This window comes from Papio anubis, chromosome 3 (genome assembly GCF_008728515.1).
Source record: "Papio anubis isolate 15944 chromosome 3, Panubis1.0, whole genome shotgun sequence".
In the NCBI taxonomy this organism is placed as follows: Eukaryota; Metazoa; Chordata; class Mammalia; order Primates; family Cercopithecidae; genus Papio; species Papio anubis.
Genome location: NC_044978.1, coordinates 131,062,700 through 131,075,675, shown reverse-complemented (window position 1 = coordinate 131,075,675; position 12,976 = coordinate 131,062,700). Strand labels below are relative to the sequence as shown.

The following is a 12,976-nucleotide window of genomic DNA, read 5'->3' as shown; positions in this document are numbered from 1 at the left end:
TAGGAGTCTATGTTGCCCAGACTAGTCTCAAAACTCCTGGCCTACAGTAATCCTCCCACCTCAGCCTGGCATGACACCCTACACCCAGCCAAACTGTTCCATTAGAGTCTACAGGGCAATGACGGGTCACTAGAAAGCCAAACATCAGGGCTTACTTAACCAACTAATAAAACATTATTAAAATTTTCTCCATTCTAAAGCTTTTGATATGAGACCTGCTTATTAGGATGGATGTCATGATCTTGTCCCACAGTGTCAATCAATAAGTAAAACTGATTAGGTCTGCAAGCAACGGAAGCATGGGTATTATCACGCAGTGAAACCCTGCCCTGTTCAGATATCATGAAGGAAATCTCCATGAACCCTGTGCCATCTTTACCTCTGAAAATGTTTGAATAGACTCTAGCCTCAATGTCCTCTGAATCCTATATACCTAATAACCTGCTGGCATAGTTACAAATAAATTTAAAACAGTTATCATCATAAAAGCCTTCTAAAAACTATTCCTTACTCAAGAAAAATTTTTACAGGATGGTATTAGCAGTAGCAGGAGCAGCAGTAGTCAGAACCAAAAACATTTATTAAGGGGCAGGGAGGTTGCACAGAGAAAGGGGGGAAAAATAATGGGCAAAATTTAATTCTGAACTGTTTAAGTTCTTTAAGCATGAGGAAGCCATCCGCTGGTGAAGGCAAGAAATTATGTTTAAAATTACCTCCAGGCCTAAAACTTATTTTTCTTCTGACACTGCCCCTTCTTTAACCAGTCTTTCCTCCACGATATGAGGATAGTCCAAAACAGTTTTTCCCAAACTTCGGTCATTTCTATACTATTTTGATAGTGACACCATGTCATACTACTACTTGTATCATTTTTTTTAGGTCAGTTTATGATCAACTCACTTTTTTACCTCACCTCATCCTAAGCAATATTTGTGAAACCCTACATTTGTTTGATATGCTGGTTTATATTTCTTCCTAATTCACAAGGCATGATTTGGCTGTGTCCCCACCCAAATCTCATCCTGAATTCCCATGTGTTGTGGAAGGGACCTGGTGGGAGGTAACTGGATCATCGGGGCAGGTCTTTCCCATGCTGTTCTTGTGATAGTGAATGAGTCACATGAGATCTGATGGTTTTAAAAATGGGAGTTTCCCTGCACAAGCTCTGTCTTTGCCTGCTGCCACTCATATAAGACGGGACTTGCTCCCCTTTGCCTTCCGCCATGATTGTGAGGCTTCCCCAGCCACGTGGAGCTGTGAGTACTCCACTAAACCGCTTTCCTTTGTAAATTGCCCAGTCTCAGGTACGTCTTTATCAGTATGAAAGCAGACTAATGTATCACATCAAGACACATAAAATAAAGGCTGGTGTCCCCATACTATTTTTTGTTGTGACAGAGTCTGTCAGCCAGGCTGGAGTGCAGTGGCACGAACACAGCTCACTGCAGCCTACACCTCCTGTGCTCAAATGATCCTCCTACCTCAGCCTCCTGGGCAGCTGGGACCACACGTGCATGCCACAGCACCCGGCTAATTTTTTTTTTTTTTTTTGAGACAGAGTTTCACTCTTGTCACCCATGCTGGAGTGGAATGACATGATCTTGACTCACTGCAACTTCTGCCTCCTGGGTTTGAGTGATTCTCCTGCCTCAGCCTCCTGAGTAGCTGGGATTACAGGTGCCCACCACCACGCCTGGCTAATTTTTGTATTTTTAGTAGAGACAGGGTTTCACCCTGTTGGCCAGGCTGGTCTCGAATTCCTGACCTCAGACAATCCACTTGCCTCAGCCTCCCGAAGTGCTGAGATTATAGATGTGAGCCACCATGCCCGGCCGCTAATTTTTAAAATATTTTGTAGAGACAGTCTCACCATGTTGCCCAGGCTGGTCTCAAACTCCTGGGCTCAAGGAATCCTCCCACCTCAGCCTCCCAAAGTGTTGGGATTACAGGTGTGAGCCACTGTGCCTGGCCTCCACACTACTTTAAAGATATGCTCATCAATACTATGTGAACCAAAAACTGAATGAGTATCTTGGGACATTTGTTCATGTGCTTATAGAACAGCTGTGGTAGCTTCCCTACCTTGTAAAAACCATCTTACTCTACCAGTCAATACAAATGTTGCCTATCTTCTATATTGGATTCAGGAACCTTCAGAGACTACATGAAAATATGCTTACTCTTACATCTTTCCTTACTAAATCTGTGACCCAGGCCACAGAATTAACACTTTATACATTAGTGTTCAGTTCAGTACTGTAATTTTTTACTAAATTTGTGACCCAGGCCACAGAATTAACACTTTATACATCAGTGTTCAGTTCAGTACTGTAATTTTTTCCATGTTTGTCATAATGTTGAAATGTGACTGGGCTCAAAAAGCTCTTTACACACTGGCCCTGGCCCCATATACTTCTCACAATTAATGCTATTCTGGAATCCTGAAAATACAGCAAGTATTCAGTACTTTATTAGGGCATAAAATATCTATTCAAGTCTCTTATTGAAAAAGTGTAACATTTAAAAACTTGATTAAAATTAAATCCATGACAGAGTTTCATTACGTCATCAAAACAACTGAGAAATACCAGCAAACCAACCTAAAACACAAAGATATTTCTTGGGATTCTGTTGACTTCTAGGCACAGGTGTAACGTCAATAATGACTACTTGAAGATGGATAATATACAATTTTCCTACAGCATAAATTTTCTTTTACTGATACAATATGTCAAGGAAAGGTGGTATACCTCACAGTATACTAAATATCAGGCAAACATATCCCATTTAATTCTCACAACAGCCCTCCAGCTCAGGAAATACTGTCCCATTTAAATGTGAAGTAGAATGAACCCATACATTCTAACTCCGTAGCTCTGTCCACTAGAAACATTATTTCCCACTCATATGATTTCCCACTCATATTTTCTTAAAACCATAATATTCAAAACTACTAAAACTTCCATAATTTCAGATTCTAAGCCAAGGTAAGAGGTGAATCTGGCTGGGCACGGTGGCTCACACCTGTAATCCCAGCACTTTGGGAGGCCAAGGTAGCAGATCACCTGAGGTTGAGAGTTCGAGACCAGCCTGACCCACATGGAGAAACCCCATCTCTGCTAAAAATACAAAATTAGCCGGGCTTGGTGGCACATGCCTATAATCCCAGCTACCAGGGAAGGCTGAGGCAGGAGAATTGCTTGAACCTGGGAGGCGGAGGTTGCAGTGAGCTGAGATCGAGCCAAGGCACTCCAGCCTGGGTAACAAGAGCAAAACTCCGTCTCAAAAAAATAAATAAATAAAAATAAAAAAGAGGTGAATCTACTATGCTTACACATTTAGACAATGTTAAAATAACTACTATAATTATGATGTAGATACAGTAGCTATTATGTACTTACTATATGCCAGACATTGATATAAAGGTTTAACATACATTTTCTTTCTGAAACCTGACCGTCTCCTTATGAGGAACTGTCTACCATTGCTACTTTACAGAAAAGAAATTGAGCCTTGAACAGGTTAAGTAGTTTCCCTGTCTTACAACAGCTACGAGAAGGTAAAAACAAGATTCAAACCCAAGTCTTCCTTAATCCCAAATCCATGCTTTTAACCACTACCTATATATAATGCCTAAAAGTCTCATCTAATTATTTCCAAAAACAAAACCTTAAAGTATATCTTCCTTCCTTCCAACAACATCCAAAGAGTATTCAGCATTCAATAATAACATGTTCTACTACATACTTATTTACCACTAGTTATAAATAAGTACCCATCTGTACCCTACAGAACACATGAGTTTTCTATCTAACTAAAGGATTAATATTGCTAAAATCAAAAGAAAGAAAGAAACTTTTGTATGCTGATGAATGTTTAAAACAGGCTTCCTATTACTGGCTATAAGTAATTTAAAATAAAAGGTATTAAAGGATACGCTATTGGACTTGGTATTGTAAACAGCACCACCATTTAAGTGCTATAATTCAAACTCTTTTGGAAAAAAAACCATACATTTTACAGCTGAAAAAAGCATCAGTAACTGCCACTGTGGTCTGAATATGTCTCTCCAAAGTTCCTATGTTGGACTTAAATCCCAAGGTGATAGTATTAAGAGGCAGGGCTACCGGGAGGTGCTTAGGTCATGACGGCTCTCTGCTCTCATGGATGGGATCAGTGCCTGTATAAAGGGGTTTGAGGGAGCAAGTCTCTTCCATCTCTTCTGCCATGTGAGGATGTAGCAAGATGCACCATCTTGGAGGCAGAAAGCAAGTCCTTATCAGGCACTGTTAGTGCCTTGATCTTGGACGTCCCAATCTCTAGAACTGTGAGAAATAAATGTCTATTGTTTAATAAATTACCCAATCTAAGGTCTTTTGTTATGGCAGCATGACTAGACTAAGATAATTATCCCTTTCCTCATTACGCATACAGGAAAACTAATTCTACTTGGTGACAAGGAGGATAAGAATCCATGTTCCACAGCTTTAGGAACAGCCATCTAAAAAGAAAAAAAGTTAATTAGGCTAACCTTGATAGTATTTTGTTTTAATTAAAATACGAACGAATGCCTGAATCATACATTTAAAGACTTGTAGGTAAACATCTCTATGTTTGGATAGAGTGTCAAAAAAAAGCAAAGTTTATTCTACTTTACCTAATTTCTTTTAAAAGTTCGAGAAATCAATCACATTTTTTTAAGGACATTTCGTGACGACATTACCTTACTGAAAAGATAGGTCTTTTGCGTGTCTGGATTCTCATGTCTTGGGTCTGCTCAAAGTGAGGAATAATCATACAGATACAGAAATGCTTGAATTGATGGAGAGAACATCAACACTTACAGGGATCAAGCAGGTGATATGAAGGGCCCAGTTAGGTCTGGGACAAGACAGCACATGCACCCTGCCTAAAGGGACTGTGCTGTAAGATTGTATGTTGCCAATTCTTCCCATTTTTAACACAAAAAATAAAATCCAGACTTCAATGTGAAGGTACTAATTTTTAGATGTTGGCAACTAAATCAATATACCAGTCTCTGACGTTCTGTGGGCAGCCACACCCCAGTGTAGGTTTTTAATGCTTCCTTCTCTCACAAGTGGGAGAACGAGGGAGTAAGAGATTAAGAAATGTATTCATTTTTAAGAGAAGAATCTCCTTTTGTGCTAAACATGGCCCAGTTTTATGTACTATGGATATCTTCAGTTTCCATACAGAGATTCTGAATAGGTCCTCAGCCTGGAGGGGCTATGGAATGAGGCCGCCTCTTCCCTTTACTGCTGTGGTCTCCTCTCTGCTGCACAAGTTCCTGCCAAAGCCACCTTTAGCGGATGTGCACACTCAGCCTGACAGATCACTAGAAACATGAACCAAGTAAGCAAAACAAACCACAGTGTAGTTATTTTACATGACTTGAATGAAATAAATCTAACTACAGGTGAGTCATAACATAATAAAAGACTCAGGTTCAGAACAACACATCAGTGTTTTCCCTTGTCTTAGCAACTAGTTCACTAGTATTTTGAGAGAATATAAGGGAGATAAAAGACCTTGTTACCTGTTTTATCCTTTAGTGCAAGACCATTAATCTTACTGGAAAATTAAGCCCAGGTTGCCAGTCAGACATTTTCAGGATCAATAATTCTTTTTTTTTTTTTTTTTTTTTTTTTTGAGACACAGTCTCACTCTTGCCAGGCTGGAGTGCAGTGGCGTGATCTCGGCTCACTGCAACCTCTGCCTCCCGAGTTCAAGCAATTCTCCTGTCTCAGCCTCCCGAGCAGCCGGGAATACAGGCACCTGCCACCATGCCTGGCTAAGTTTTTTATTTTTAGTAGAGACAGGATTTCACCTGGTTGGTCAGGCTGGCCTCGAACTCCTGACCTCAGGTAATCCACCTGCCTCAGCCTCCCAAAGTGCTGGGATTACAGGCGTGAACCACCATGCCTGGCCTAATAATTCTTAAGTTGCTAGGATACCAGTTAATGATACCATTGTGGTCTAGAAGAGTATATGCCCTACCCATTTGGATGACTCATTCCCAAAAAAGTGATTCCTTCAACAGCAAAATATTTAAGATTGCAAATCCTTTTCTACATTAACAGCAGTTTTATTACATGCATTACTTATAAGAAGTATATATACACACACACATGCTAAAGGAAATCTGGTGTCTTATTTAATACAAAAGAAAGCACCTATGTATGAGAAAGATGCATAAAACTTCCAACTTTTATAGCATATAAAACAATCTGATTAATCTCCAGGCTCAATACTGAAAAATACAGGAATTATGAGGCTGGAACTCAACTAAAAATTCCTAATGAACGGATTAGGCTGTTTATTTTCAATGTAGGAATGCCAAAAATTACTTAATACTTAGGCAGAAAATGGTGAAAGGATTTCTCAAAAACATTATTGAACATTGCACCCGTTTCCCAGTCAAGTGTCCTGAATAGGAAATTCGGTCCAATACTTCACCCCTCCGTTAAACCAAGCATTTAAGAGATTATCTTTCAGACTCCAGACCACAGTGAGTTGGGTAAGAAATCCTCAAGATGAGCACAGTGCAGCAAAGTTCCCATTTGGCCCCAGTTCTCACCTGTGCTAAACACAAAGGACAAACAAGCATATGAGACACAATTGACTTCTGCCCTCAAAATGTTTACCACCTGGAGAAAAAGCAGCAGAATGATACCAAGGGAGAAGTGTTGAAACTCAGGCCTAAGCAGTGGGGTGCACAGCAGAAAGTCATCTCTATAGGGTCTGGGGGCTGCAGCGGAACGAGGCAGTACCAGCAGCAGGGCCAGAACTCAAGGCTGCAAAGACAGGTAAGAGGCAAGAAGGCAAATGGAGATATCTGGCTTTTTATCCTGAAGGCAATGGAGAGGTGCTAAAGGATCTTGAACAAGTATGACTTGATCTGATTTTCACTTAATCAAATCACTCATGTGAAATAATGCAGCAGCCTGAGGAGTAGAAAGCAGCAAGATGAGAGGTTAGAAAGAAGTTGTAACATTTCAAGAAAAACAGTAAAAATCCATACTATATGAGGGACAGAGAAAAGGGGAAGCTATGAATGTTTATAAATGCATCCTAATATCCATAGGATCAAGCTGCTTTCAAAACAGTGGAGTATATGACACAAAGGAATTGAGAACTGATGACCAGGAGGAAGGAGAACATTCTGTGTGTGAAGTGATATAGGGAGAGAGGGACACAAAAAAATCCATTTTAGACAGGTTCAATTCAAGATGCCTGTGCAACACCTACAAGAAAAGTCCAGCGGGCAGGTGGATAGCAGGAACCAGATCTCAGAATACGTTTAAGAGTTTTAGGCTAGAAAATCAATTTGGTGTTCATGGGCATCAGCAGTTGAATCTTAAGTGCAAATGAGGTCACCAGGAAAAGGCTGCAGAATGAGAAAAGATGATTGACGACAGAGCCCTGGAGAAGCAGTGGGAACAGCAGCCTCCAAAGGAGATTAAGGCATGTGCAAAAAGGTAGGAGAAAACCCAGACAACAGGGGAGGAGAGTATTAAGGTGATGGTAGTCAAGTGTCAAATGCTACAGAGATGTCAAGCAGGATAAGGCCTGAAACAGCATTCCTCGAATTCATCCAATACAGTCCACTAGTGGCTCCTGCCGGCAGAGGCAGTGGTGGCAGAGGCAGTGGTGTGAAGGCACCAAGCAGGCTGCAATGTGTTGCAAGTAGAGGGGAGGGGAGGAGAGGAAGCAGGCACGGAGTGTTTACCTACTTCTGTCTCCAGAGCTTTTGCTGTGAAGGGAACAAGAAGGTAGTAATTAGAGAAGACACCAGAGTGAAGAAGGGTTTGTTTTGCTCTTTCAGTTGGGAAAGGCCTAAATGTAACTATAGACTATCATGAAAGAGATGAGTAATAGGGGAAAGGTCTAAGGTAACCAAAGGTTGAGGGTAGGGGAGTTGAGAACATCTCCTTCTGTGAGATTAAACAGAAAGAGACAAATGGTGGCTGCTATGATTTGGGGGCGGGGGTGGCACTGTAGGTAGAAAGAATTGAGAGAATTCATACCTGGTGCTTCCTTCTCTGAAAGGTAGGAAGCAAAGTTAAAGGTCTCAGAGCAAGCCGCATGGCCACGAAGACCAAAACTGAGTTTTACTCATCCTCTCATTTGAATCCCCATGCCACTCTATATTTGCATGACTCATCAGATGCCAACACGAAAGCAAGGCCATGTGGAAAAACAGCACACCTTAAATAAAAGTGTATATAAGCCATCATTACTCCACAGAAACCACGTTTTGTGGCAGATGGAGCGCTGGAACTAGGAACCAGGGTCCAGGTTTCATGTCTCCATCTCTGCCATTTACTAGCTTAAATTAAACTTAAGAGACTCAGTTCCACAGCATGTAAAATGGTGACTCCTGCCAACTGCCATATGTAACTCACAAGGTTACTGTGATAATCAAGAAAGAAATAAGTGCTTTGGAAATTAAAGGGGGAAGGGCACTACAAGATTTTAGAGTGCATACATTTTTATAAAGTGAACTGTTTACACCAGAGATTGCCAAGCCATGGGAATGCTGTTCTTCAGGAGTGAGCTCACGGAGCAACTACGCCATCAGGCACGGGTAGGGTAGGGTTGGGGTTGCGGGGCGGGGGAATGTTGAACAACAGCGGCGGGGGTTTAAAACTATGGCAAACCCGTTCTTAAAAGCTTGATAACCTAAGGAAATACTTTCTTTCACTAGGCTTTTCATTTGTTTACTTATTTTTAATACTTTAAAATCAAATCTTAGGGGCTTTATTCACTTAGAACTCTTAACTGGGAATTAATGGTCCACTTGATCTAATTCCAACTTCATTTCTAAAGTATGTTTCAATAAACAATATGATCAGCGTCTTCCTAACTCCCCAACATCACTAATTCCCCATTTTGATGGCCCTCTGTCCAAATTCTATCTTTTTCTTAAGGCCCAGTTCAAATCTCTACTCTAATCACTTCCACCACTACCAAGAGTTACATAGTAACAGTATGGAACTCTTACTATGTACAAGGCACTGTCCTAAGTAATTCAAAGATTACCTCAGTCTATTAGACCCGCTTTACAGATGAATAAACTGGTAACACAGGAAGGTTAGGTTCCTTGCCCGAAGTCTCACAGAATTATAAGCCCAAGCTGTACTGCCTGCCATGAAGCCAAAATAATTCTCCGCCTTTTATTAATGATTCTTGTTTTTGTCTAAATTACTCAATAAGTAACTAAAGAACTTCAAAAGCTGGCCCTATCTTGCCACCAGGCCCATCTCCCCACTGCTCTCCTCTGCCCATGCCCAATCTCCTGGAGCCACAAGCCCTGCCACTCCCACTAGACTTCCCACCGTGTCTTGCTTCTACGTCTTTTCTCTTCCTAAGCCTTTGGCCTGGATGTACATTTCACCAGAGTGCAAAGTGCTTCAAAAGTCAACTCTTAAAAAAAAAAATGTACAGTTTTCACTTTTGAAAGGCAATATAATGTAGGTGTTGTGGTTAAGGCTGTGTACTCCGGAACCAGACTACTTGAGTCTGGATTTCAGATCCAGTGGCAAAAGCCTCCAGAAGCTTGGACAACCAATCTCTCCGTACCTCTAAATCTCTCAGTAAAACAGGATGGTAACAGTACCTACCACATGGGATCATCATGAAGATGAAATGAGTTAGCACCTATAAAGCACTTACAACAGTTTCCATCATAATGTGAACAAGGGGACTATGCCAGCATTGTATTATGAAGAGTTCCATTTTACCTCGTTCATACTGATTACACTTTGGATTTTTTATGCTATGTCATAATAAATTTATCATGTATGTGTCTTTCTTTCCTATTAGCTCCCTTTATATCTAATGGGTGTTCAAATATTTGTTGACAGAAAAGAATGTAAAAATACGAATCCTTCTATGACAAAGAAACAGAAAGTTGTTTTTTAAAAACATTTTGTAAGAATGTTCATATTATTTAATAGGAAAATTTTTTTTTCACAAGTTCCATGTTCTCAAGCATGAAAAAATGTTGTAAGTAATAAATTCTAATTATACCATAGAGTTCTATTTTAAATTTTTCTAAAATGCAACAGCAAATACTTGCTTTGGGGTAGAGTATTTTAAAAATTCAGCTCTAAGGAAAAAGAGAATCCATAAAGTGTGGGATTAAGAATAACTGGGGCCGGGCATGGTGGCTCACGCTTGTAATCTCAGCACTTTGGGAGGCCGAGGCAGGCAGATCACGAGATCAGGAGTTTGAGACCAGTCTGGCCAACATAGTGAAGCCCTGTCTCTACTAAAAAATACAAAAATTAGCCAGGTGTGGTGGCACATGCCTGTAATCTCAGCTACTCGGGAGGCTGAGGCAGGAGAATCGCTTGAACCCGGAAGGCAGAAGTTGCCGTGAGCTGAGATCGCAACAGTGCACTCCAGCCTGGGTGATAGAGCTAGACTCTGTCTCAAAAAAAAAAAAAGAATAACTGGAAATATACATAACATAGAATGCCTTCCTTTCTTAATTCATGCAGTTCAATTCAAAGCTCCAAATTCTTGTCCAATATGAGTTTTCAGAGTTCTATTATTTGTAAATTGGAATAAAAAACCTAAGGTGATTTATCTAAAGGATAGGGCTAGAAATAGGACCTCTAATTACTTAAATACCGAAGCCTCCAGATTAAAACATTAAACCTCAAAACCCTTCAGCCAAAGGGATTAAGAAGATTAGAATGGGCTTCACAAATTACCACGGGGTTAGGAAAAAGAAATGCAGAGAGAAAGTAGGCCAAATTTAAATAGGGAATGAAATGAAGTTCAAGGGAAAACTAATAGTTTGTGTGGACTCTAGACCTCTGTGGGAAAAACCATCAATCGAAGGATTTCAACAATTAAAGAAAGGAACAAAATCAATGTAAAAATAGCTGCTTATAGAGTTCTTGGGAAATGTGAACATGCAAAGTTAACCTTGGAAAATAATGATTTTCAAACTGCTGTTGGCAACTGTAGAGACGAAATACAAGATCAAAAAATAAACTTACTATGTTAACATGAACCCGGATCCTCTCTTAGGAGGAACTGTTTAAACATCTCATGAGTGTTGGTCACCCCCACCAAAACAGCCAAAATCAAACCACTAACTCAGTCATCAACAAGATTCCCCTTGGAATATCTGGGTTTCTGTCCCTGAAGATTATCAGTTGGCTCAAAATAAAACACAATTAATCTAGAGAAGAGCTAAAATGACCCGGGTGGCTATGTGAGAGCCTGGGAGAGCACATGCAGTCTGGCAAGATTCAAAAGAGTTGAATGTCTGTATTTTGGCAAAGGCACAACTGGAGAGACTCAGGGGGATCCAATAACCATCCACAAACATCTCAAGTGTGAAAACAAGGAGGAACAGGAATTTCTTATCCTGGTACCAAATGTACTTCGGACATTTTCGAGAAGGAATAGAGAGTGAAATGCACAAAGTAAAAACAATTCCAATACATACCACCCAAAAAATTCTTCCAGTTTCAATTTTATGCTTTCCTCTTGGGCTACTATAAGCAATTCTATTCTTTGCATTAACTTATTTTTTTTAGCAATTTAAGAGCTTGTCAAAAATATTGCGTCTATATTACTTTAAAAGTTTCCTTCAGAGTTTAAAGCGTTTCTTCAAAAGACTGCCAGGTTCAGCCTGGGCAACACCACAAGACCTTGTCTCTACAAAAAATAAAAATAAATCAGCCAAGCATGGTGCCGTGTGCCTGCAGTCCTAGCTACTCAGTATGGTAAAGGTGGAGCACTGCTTGAACCCAGGAGTTCAAGGCTGACATGAGCTGTAATGGTGCCACTGCACTCCAGCCCGGTTGACAGAGAAAGACTGTCTCTAAAAAGAAAATTTTTAATAAATAAAATTAAAAGATTGCCAGGTTCCAGAAATTGCCTCTACTCAGCCAATAATCTGATTTTTTCCCCTGAATTCTCCAGTTTGTAAATACTGGCTAAAAGTGTGGGGGGTGGTAGGGAGAGTAAGGAGAAAGAAAGAAAACAAGTCCTACAGGCCAAACAAAATAATTTGTCTGCAGGCCCAACCTAGCCCTCAGGCTGCTTGTTTACAGCTTCTGCTCTAAAAAACCTGCCTGTCACTATTTTAAACCTTCTATATTTAGATCTTTTCAGGTTTAAAATTTGGCCTCTAAAGTGCAGGTGACTTATTCTTCATGCTTTCTTACAAGCGGTTTGGAAGTCGTCTGTTCCAGGCACCACCCATGGCAGCAGGGAATTCTCCACACTGATAACTTGACTCTGCTATCAATTTCCTAACACATTTAGGTCATGTAGGTCTGCCCAGGCTCACTGAGGTCCAGCTTACAGAATCTAGAGTTACCATAACAAAACATTTTTAGAAAACAGAACCTGAAAAGCTAGATAAGACTGTGTCATAATCTTCTACCTTCCCTACATAAGCTTGAAAATGTTGGGGGCAGAACAATGAAAAATATGAGCTGCGGAGGAAAAGAGGAGGAGAGTCTTGGGGATCCCGCTCCTGTGCTTCTCCCCTGAGGCTACTCTGACATCCTACTCAGGAATGAAAGCCCCATCTATCAGTTCAGTGTGATCCTTGTGCCTGAGACCCACATGGCGGGGGGGCTTCTTGAGCCACTGGGAGGGGCCCCTCCAGCTCCCTGTGGCCCACCAGCTTTTCCGGAACAGTTGTCATTTCCAGGCTACAGAACAAACTGCAAGAGATGTAGTTTCCTCAACCCACCTAGGGGAGGGCCTGGGAATTTTTAACAATTTGTGTTTTTAACAGGCTTCCCAGGTGATTCTGATGTGCTGCCAAGTTTCAGAATAAATGAAAAATTCCCTTTGATCTATGGCACTGGGCTTATATCCTGGGAAGAATTATCTAATGGTCTCTGTACACCGTGTGGCATAAGCCAGTGGCACATGCTATTCCTTCTTCCTGCAAAACTGACACTGCTTAAGCCCCAAC

General features: G+C 40.8%; 1 protein-coding gene across 10 annotated transcripts in view; it reads right to left on the bottom strand.

Annotated features, from left to right (window-relative positions):
• Positions 1 to 12,976, bottom strand: part of AFF1 (AF4/FMR2 family member 1) — a 207,332-nt gene that overhangs the window by 76,041 nt on the left and 118,315 nt on the right. Inside the window, exon 1 of one of the 10 annotated variants that reach the window (XM_031664595.1) lies at positions 5,558 to 5,630. The exons of the other annotated variants lie outside the window; for them this stretch is intronic. The gene's annotated coding sequence lies outside the window, so the exon portion shown is untranslated. Of the gene's footprint in view, positions 1 to 5,557; positions 5,631 to 12,976 lie in introns of those variants that run through there. 10 annotated transcript variants of the gene reach the window in all.